We start from the raw sequence: 10,063 nt of genomic DNA, 5'->3' as shown, positions 1-10,063 counted from the left end.
TAATAATAATAATAATAAAATAATAATAATGAGAATAATAATGATAATAATAAGAAGAGGAGGAATAAGAAGAGGAAGAAGAAGAAGAAAAGAAAAAAACGAAGGAATTATTTTAATTACAATAATTATAATAATTGATCCAAATACTAACATGTTATGGATCATAATAATAATAAAAAATAATGATAATGATAATTATAATAATAATGATAAAAATAATACTTAATGATGATGATAATAATAATAACAATAATGATAAGAATAATAATGAGAATAATAATATTAATAATAATAATAATAATAATGATAGTGATAATAACAATAATAATAATTATAAAGATAAGAACGATGATAATAATGATCATTATAATAATAAAATATCACAGATGATTATCATCATCATAATCTTCATCATCAACATAATATAAAATAATGACAATAATAATAATGAATTATAATCATAAATAAAAATAAAAAAACAAAATCATCGATCGTAGTGAGAGGGTTCGAACCTGCAACCACCGGTTTCGAGGCGCCGCTCTCAACCAATTGAACTATTCGTGCATTGCAGCCATGTTGTGGTCTTTTCTTCTCTAAGTATATATCCCCTGGTATTGCGCAATGCCCGAACGCACGCCGCGCTACATTGTCTCTGGTGACGATAATGTCGAAACGGTGATACGAAGAAATTGAGTTCCTTTTCTGCAGAATCATGCATTTTTCAAGAAAGAGTGATGCAAGTACTTGCTTGAAAATATTCTTAAGACATTTTAACGATTCATTTTGATTCTAGGTAAGTTAAGCTTCTTTAAACTCGGATCATTTCTGTCGCCACTGTTCAGATATGCTTCTGCAGCGATGAGCGGATCGTGCCATCGCCCTGCCGCCCTGGCTAGCCGTCCGGCCGCACTGTACTAGGCCGTACGCCTTCACAATTAGCCGCTGAGTGTACTGAACGCGAAGGTTCGGGAAAAGCCCCCCCCCCCCCGGTTGTGCCATTTGGGGGCGTTGTCGACACTGACGCGCCCTAACGCTCCCAACATACCCTTTCGGCCAAACCGGGGGGCTTTGGACGAATCTCCACTTTAGTGTCAACACCCCCTAACGCGACAGCACCCACCCTTCGGCATAAGCCATTCTTAAAAAGGTTCCCTTTTCAGGTTTCTATATTACAAAGTATCAGCTCGCGCTTCGCGCTCACATTATATATTTACGCTATATGAGACTGTTCGTGAGTTAAAGGAAAATTTCACCCTGAAGTAAATTTGTTGTTAAAATAGCAGAAAAAATATAATTAAAAAAATATTGGTTAGGGTCTGAGGAAAATTCATTAAAGATTAAGAAAGTTGTTAGAATTTTAACTTTTGGATTTATGACGTCATAAACGAGCAGCTGTCACATATGTTATGTTATATAAAATGCATACATATCACTTTTTTAGTTGTTTCGTGGTAATTTTTTTGTTACGAACGGGTGTGAAATAATTTGTGTACTGAGAGTACAGTAGAAACCATCTTCAATTTTCTAAAAAAGCATATTTATTTCATTGATTTTTTTAACCATACGATATGTACGAAATTTGCTCGCATATGACGTCACAAATCACATAATTAGAATTATAATATCTTTTTTTATTCTTTGATGGGATTTTCTCAAAACTTAGGCAATACTGTTTATTATATTTTTTCTGTTATTTTTACAATGACATGATTTGTTTTCAGGGTAAACTTCCCCTCTAAGATGTATACACTTATTGAGCTTTGTACGGCTGATCGGGGAAAATATGTATTTAAATATACTTCTGCCCCTTTTATAGGCAAAGCGGAATCCCAACGTGGAAGAAACAGAACCTGACACAGGTTCAGACCTGATCATAAACTAGAACGATTTTTTTTATCTCGTCATGTATTTAATCTTAAGTTTTGACAGTGTAGGAACAAAAATATTCTTCCAAATAAAAAAAAATCTACTTTTCTACCATTTTCTTAAAATAAAAATGATTTTGGCTATTTACATAGAACCTTTCCTGGCGACTCATTGTTGATTTTTTGGGGTGGTAGGTCACATATAGTACTGTTATACAATAATTATCTAATATTAATCATTCACATAGGCCTAATGCACAAAGTGACATTTACCTGAAATGAAATAAAGATGAAACGTTGATTGCTGGGCTGTCATTAGGTATATTTGAGTGTCCTTTCGTGTCTACTTGTGCTCATAGGGTTCTAAACGAAAAGATTCTGGTGAACTTTGCCTCAATCTCGCTAATTGTTTGAAAGCTCTGAAATAGTAGACCAAAGCAATACAGAGAACTAAAGAAATTAATGAAACTAGACCAATAGCTAATCCAGAAATCCAGTAGAAAGGTGTATGCGGGTAGAATGTTTCTTGGGTTGTAAGAAATGTATTTAATGTTCCGGTGCTGTAGATATTTTGGTTGCTGTAAGAAGAAGACGAATGATACGTAGAAGTGATGATTGTGCACGGTTCTGCAGTTGTATCGAAAAGGCCATTTTCATCAGGAACCTTGACAAAATTCTTGCAATCACAAATTCCTGTAGGAAAGGCCGATCTGAACGAACAGCAAAATACCGGATAGGTGTGTCTTACCCAAAATACATGCTTTAAAATATGGTTAGTTTGAGTAGAGTCAAGGACAGGCGGTGACAGAACTCCATCTTGGAAACAGCCAATCTGGCCTGGAAGACTCCCAACAGAAGCTGTGCATGATATGGCGCTCCACCCTTCTAGGACATGACCTTCGCTTACTTGACAGGATGGCTTACCCGGGTGGGTAATCTATATTGAGGCCAATTCTCGGATATTCTGGTAGCAGCTCACTGTCTCTGTATACTTGACATATGAACGTTCCTGCATCACTCCGTTTCACCTGACTGATAGTCAGAAGCAATGAACAGGTACCAACACTATCATTCTTTTTCACAGTGTACCGACCTTCTTGATCAGGAGTCAATAAAGATTCTGAGCTTGTTGATCTGTAGAACGGGGTTTTGTATCCATGTTGTAACGTGACCTCCGTACTATTACATGGATACTCGAATGAAAGGGTCGCTGGATCTCCTTCTAACAAGTTAATCGTGGAGCATGGTATAAAGAATGTGGCAAGTATCAAAACAGAGTAAAAATGTATCAACTCCATTTTCGAGAACAATGGTAAAATAGAGATCAATGATAAGGTTAGACCATCAGATTGATTCGTAAAAAAGGCGAACATAAAGACTAATTCTGTTACTTTATAAAGTTCTCATTCAATTTGCTTAATTGAATAATTATTAGAAAACATACGTACTAGATATATCCAAATACAGAAAACCTATCAATAGTTCCAACAGAGAGTGTACTTTTGAAGCTACAATTCATCTTTTAAACGTCAGGATATCCAGTCGGCCTGCCTGTCCAAAGTGAACATTGTCACGTTTATAATCGCCCCTGGTAATTCTAAAGCTAGTACGTCTACAAGATGATGATGATGATGATGACATTGAACAGTGCAAAGTAAAACCTTGTGCTCCGTCTGTTGATTTCAATTGCACCTTAAACATTTAGCATGCTGAAAACATATTGATGCTTATCTTTATTTATGTTATTGAATGTCCCTTTTTGAAAGGCCTTTCATTTTGTCAATTTTGAAAATATATTCGTTAAAATCGTCCAACTTAAATGTCATTCCTGTAAGTCGTCGTCAATGAAAATTGCGTTTCTCCTCGTCTTCCTTTCATCAACTGCAGTTATTGAATATTATCAATCTGGGTAAACAAAAAAAGGAAAAAAGCTTTAAAGTTCTTTTTTTCCTTTTAATTATTATTGATCAAATAATAAATTACAATATAAATCAAACGAATCAACAATCTAAAAGTATTTACATATTTAAACATAGCAGCAATTGTTGGAGATTTGATCTTATAATTTGTCTTATGTATTATACATATAAATTTGAAGAGACAGATATATAAGACAAATTAAAGATCGAATCTCCATTTTTGTTAAATGTACATGTAAGTTACCATTTCCTTCGCCAAACAATATTTAATACCCTCGATGGCTATGATACGAGCTTTGAATTCCACAATATTGGGGGTTTTGTTATTAAATTTACATGAGTGAACATTGAACTTGAAAGCAAGGAACATGAATTTTAAAGAATTATCACTTTGAATATCAAATACCTTTACAAAGATCTAAATGAAATTCGAATGTTGTTTTGGGTTTATTACAGATAAAAGATCGTCCCAGACAATGTTAACACCGGACAATCAGAAAAATGGGTACAATTGTTTCAGGGTCTCTTTTACAGAATGAACAGGTTGGGGAATATTTTCTCTTGATTTTAAATGAAAACAGAGGTATTCATATTGCGCACATATCCGTATGTGTTTGTGTATATTTTTCTTATTCAGTATAACAAGACAAACACTTTAATGTGTCACTCGACAGAATTTGGGCAATTTAAAAATTGACCCCTAATATGGTCAAGATGACCATTAGAAATTTGTCACCAAGATGAAAGTTGTTCCATTTGTTATTACAATTTGTCAAAGTAGCCGGTAAATCATGACACATGCTGCCTGACTAAACTGTGTAAATTGTTATTATTATTATTAAGAATAAAACTAAAAGTGACTATTACGACTACCGCTTCAAAGAAAAATCAACTTGTTTTCAAAATTTAATTGTTGGGTAATTTGAACTTGAAAATCAGCACTCGTAGTACAATCACTATAAGTGCTAAATTAGCGCTTCATTTTTACAGTGTAGTAGTAGACATGGTATGGTAACAGTAGAAGCATTATTAGTAGTCGTAGTAGTTATTCGAGTAGTAGGAGTATAGTAGCAGTGATAGTAGTAGTAGTAGCAGTAGTAGTAGTAATAGTAGTAGTAGTAGTAGTAGTAGTTATTTGAGGTGTAGTAGTAGCAGTAGTATTAGTAGTAGTAGTGGTAGTAGTAGTAGTAGAAGAATAAGTAGTAGTAGTAGTTAAATAAAAACAGAGGTATTTATATTACGCACATATCTATATATGTTTGTGTATATTTTCTTATTCAGTAGAACAAGACAGACACTTAGATGTGTCACTCGATAGAACTTAGGCAATTTAAAAATTGACCCCTAATATGGTCAAGATGACCATTAGAAATTTGTCACCAAGATGAAAGTTGTTCCATTTGTTATTCCAATTTGTCAAAGTAGCCGGTTAATCATGACATATGCTGCCTGATTAAACTGTGTAAATTGTTATTATTATTATTAAGAATAAAACTAAAAGTGACTATTACGACTACCGCTTCAAAGAAAAATCAACTTGTTTTTCAAAATTTAATTCTTTGGATAATTTGAACTTGAAAATCAGTAGTAGTAGTAGTAGTAGTAGTAGTAGTAGTAGTAGTAGTAATAGTAGTAGTAGTAGTAGTAGCAGCAGTAGTAGTAGTAGTAGTAGTAGTAGTAGCAAAAGTAGTAGAAGTAGTAGTAGTAGTAGGAGTAGTAGTAGTAGTAGTAGTAGTAGTAGTAGTAGTAGTAGTAGTAGTAGTAGTAGTAGTAGTAGAAGTAGTAGGAGGAGTTGGTTCTTTAAACAATTTAAATACATTTATTGACTCAGTCCTGTTCGACCGATATCTTTTTCAACCACTCAGAATTTTCAAAAGATATATCAATGTTACCGGAATTGAATATATCTGTCTGTAGCGACATTTAAGAAAGGAGCGCGTGAAGATACGAGTACTTCTTGCGAACAATTAAAGCACATATAACTTCACTGCTTACACTAAATAATACCCGTGAAATAAGATACACCACATACCTGTATTATAAAAGAACAACATCGTGGCCACAGTGCTTCATTGGAATGGATAGCCATTTTGTTCCTTGATCACACCCTGTTACAAATCAGCAGTTCAACGGCAAATACTACACAAAAACCCAATATTTGGACCAAAAAAAGGAAAAAATTGAACTTTGGACTTCTTTGCACAATGAAAAAAAAAGAGCAATACTGTTGAATGCGTTCTAGATTTGGTTGAAAAAGGGTGCTTCATAATTTCTTGAAACGGGACTTCCTACCTCGTATCATTTGTAGAATTTCTTAGCCTTTACCTTTGGGTCCATTGAGTTTTCTACGCCTCTTAGTATCTCATTGTTGATGACAATCAGGTTACAGGGGCGGATCCAGGATTATGAAATAGGGGGTCGCCAGCGGCGAGGGAGCGAAGCGACCGAGCGGGGGGAGGGTGTGGAAGGGGGGATACCCCCCTCCCACGGCAAGGACTTTTTCAAAAAATCATGTCCAAAAGTCGTATTTTGAGAGCACCTTTAGAAGAAAAAATGCACACTTAAATCACTGTAACTTCATGAAGAAAAGACACATACTGACTCATTTAGGAGCTGGTTTCCAGTCACACACCGTATAAGCGGTCATTCAAAACATACATTTGGCAAAGGCTCTTCACTTGCTCGCACCGTGTGATTGAAATGAAACGTTTAAACGTTTAAATGATACGAAACTGAGACTTGTAATCGATAAGTTCCGAATAATCCATTCTGTTTATTGTCATTTGTGTATTTACATTGTGTGTTTCAAACGAGAATTGTTTAGTCGTATGGCAACATGCATAAAATTTGGTTCTTTTTTCCCCAAAACGTATTATTTTCAAATTAATAACCCAGTCATTCTGCACAACCTCAAAGTAATATAATGCTTCTTAAGGGGATTCTCATCATTTTTATTGGTTACGTTTTCGATTTTGCTGGCAATTTTTTTTAAAGATATATTGTATTCAGCAAACCTATAGATTATCAAACATTAAAAATGGGGTAAGGGGGGGGGGTGGTTAATGTCACAATTTCTACTTTTTAACAATACACAATGTGTCCTCGGGACGTTTTTCCCCAGCACGAAAGCATTTTTATTCTCCCCCCAACCCCCAACCCCCCCCCCCCCCGTCACATAAAATCTTCGCTCCTTACGCTGACATATAGCTGCCTATACACAGCAAACGCGGAGTGGGGTCGACTGGTGATTGAGAATATACAATTTTTGCTCATTGATAATTCGTTGGAATGATTGCTTCGGCGAAACTTAGTTGGGGCGCCCTGGATAATATGCCTCTGAATTTACCAGAAAGTGTAAAAGTTAGTTTACATTAAATACAAATATGTCTGACCTATACATTTCAGTGAAAACGTACATGGCCAAGGCAGAATGATAATGCTGCGCACGTGGCACCCGATATAGGGCTTCATCTTTGAGTGAAGAATAACCTCGGGATAGACATTATCATTCGCATCGTTGACACTTTCTCTCGCGATCTGTTACTTACAATTTACATGTATTTGCCATAAAGACGGACAAACGCATGTTACAAAAAACACAAAATTTCGGGAAAAAATGATATCCATTCCAACATCTTCACACTGGTCACTGCACTGCAACTCCTGATTACAAGTGGTGCAACTTTCCAACCAATCGACTTGCGCGCCCTGGAATTCCGGAATTTACATATTGCAATACAGTATGACAGAGGTGCATTTGTGCGAACACAAAGGCCATGAGCGTAAGTTAAAATATAGTTTTGACTAGATCTAGCCCTTTAAATTGACTGCATTGTACCAATCCAGTAAATATAACCATCAAAAAAAAAAAAATTCCGGCGAAAATAGGGGGGGGGGGCGCCCGGGGCGCCCCCTCTGGATCCGCCACTGGGTTACTATCTAATAATCCGGGCTTTCGGATTTGGAAAAGGAAATTTGAAAAATATATTGAGACAAAATTGATTCTGAATTTGTGATTTTATACAGAAACGGTCGCTTATCATTAATTAGCGTCAGGAATGAAGTATGTAAAATCAAAATTTTGACGAAAAAACCCAACCGTTGATGAACGGTTTTCCTCATGTTTTTTTTTCTATCTCCCTTTTTTGTGCATATTGAAAAATTCAACAGCCTTTTTAGCTTGCACATATTGGTAAATTACCAAAATGTTCCCTATGGTAGGACACAACCCAGCTAACACAAAAACGATGACAAAATATAAAGATATTTGGTCAAACATCATGAAAATATTTTAGGGAAACGTTAAAATCATATAAAAAGGGATGGTTTTCTCATTGCTATAAGACTTTTTCCCTAACGTTTAACTGCCACATAAATAAAAACATTTTAAACATACTTTCCCAATGTATTTTGATAATATCAATAATTGTCGCAATGATATCTTTCTGATGTTTTTAAGTTAATGTTCTGAAAATATGTTTAATCAATTTCTGAAACCAAACATCTTATATAATTATTTTGGGGAAAACATTAAAGTACTGTTTACGTTTAATGTTCTAAAAATGCTATTTAAATAATGTTAAAAAAATCTGAGTTAGAAGGTCACACTTGTCACCTGTGTCCGTGATATGTTACAAAAATGAAGCCCAGAAAAAATTGCGTTCGAAAATATAAAATTGAAATACAAAGTGACCGGAAACACCATCTTCATTTCATCCCATACACTTATGTGTACTATTTAGGCGTCTATAAGACGCCTATTTACAAAATCGGGGTTTGTCTTGTAGTTTTAGCTTTTCATTCTCAATAATGGTTGTTTTCAGGGTTTATTAGTTCTAATACATGCACTTGTACACATGTTTCATCTTGGTTTGAGAATTTTTTAAATCAGCTGCTCACAAAGTTAAACAATACCTTTAATGTGCAGATTTGCAAATAAACTGATATATATTACATCATAAAACGTTTTAAACAATATTTTCCTTCTTATATTCATAACGATTCAAAAACCGTTAATGTTATTGTTATAATATCATTACAACCTTTCAAACTATTTTTAGATCCCATGTACAAATTTATAAAGATCACAGTAAAGTTTAAAAAGTTAAAATTGTTTTAAAAAAGACACTAAAAAAAGGATGTTTCTATAATTTTGAAATATTTTTGGCATTTTTTTTTATGTTTTGATGAACTATTATAAAAACATATTATCTTTACGTTTCTATAAAGGTTGATGTTATTGTCATTCTAACAATATATTCAAAATATTATTTTTTTCATCAAAACTGTTAGTAAAATATTAATATTTCTGAAAAAAATCTTGTCATAAAAACATTGGGAAATATGTCTAAAATACATTTCAGTAACGTTTTTTGAAAATATTTTGAAAACATTTTTCAAAAAAAGAAGTTAAGATATTATATAAATATAGTTTCATAACCTTTCAAGAGCGTTACACGTTATAACATTATATTATCTTGCCATAACATCTTAAGATCTCAAATTGGTCTCATTACTCTAATACCCACTATACGTCCAATAATAATAATAATAATACATGAGATTTGTATAGCGCACTTTCCATCTTCATTAGATGCTCAAGGCGTTTCAGAGCAGAAAAACAAAAACTGTTTATACATATAATACATGTCTGAACAATAAGTCAATGTCTATCAAAAAGCTCTCTTAAACAGTTATGCATATTGAACCAAGTGAAATTTTGTCAAATGACCAATTCATCTAATGCTGTACATGTATAGTCAAAACGCATTTCGTACAATAGCCAAACATTTCGTCTAAGAGCCATCTCGTCCAGTAGCCACTTTGTCTAAGAGCCATCTCGTCCAGTATAGCCACTTTGTCTAAGAGACGTCTCGTCCAGTATAGCCACTTTGTCTAAGAGCCATCTCGTCTAATAACCAATTCGTTTAAGAATTACTTCTTTAAGAAACCACTTCGTCTAATAGTCACTTCATCCAAAGGTCACTTGGTTCAATAACATTTTGATCAATAGCCAGTTGGGCCGAAACCCACTTCGTCTCATAGCCATTTCGTCTAATGTTTTTTTGGGTCCAGTTCGGTCCACCATCACCCATTTAGTCCAATTCATAATTATGATAATAGGCATTTGTATAGCACCGTCTATCTAGAAACAATCTATTCCGAGGAGCATTATAATTATTATTGTTACCCCAGCTTTAGCTTATACTACCTTTCAGCGCTCGTGCATTCAAGGAATTAATCCCGTCGGTTACCCATTCACCTCACCTGGGTCGAGTG

This window comes from Lytechinus variegatus, chromosome 6, assembly GCF_018143015.1.
Source record: "Lytechinus variegatus isolate NC3 chromosome 6, Lvar_3.0, whole genome shotgun sequence".
NCBI classification, from domain to species: domain Eukaryota; kingdom Metazoa; phylum Echinodermata; class Echinoidea; order Temnopleuroida; family Toxopneustidae; genus Lytechinus; species Lytechinus variegatus.
Note: the sequence above shows the minus strand (reverse complement) of the source record.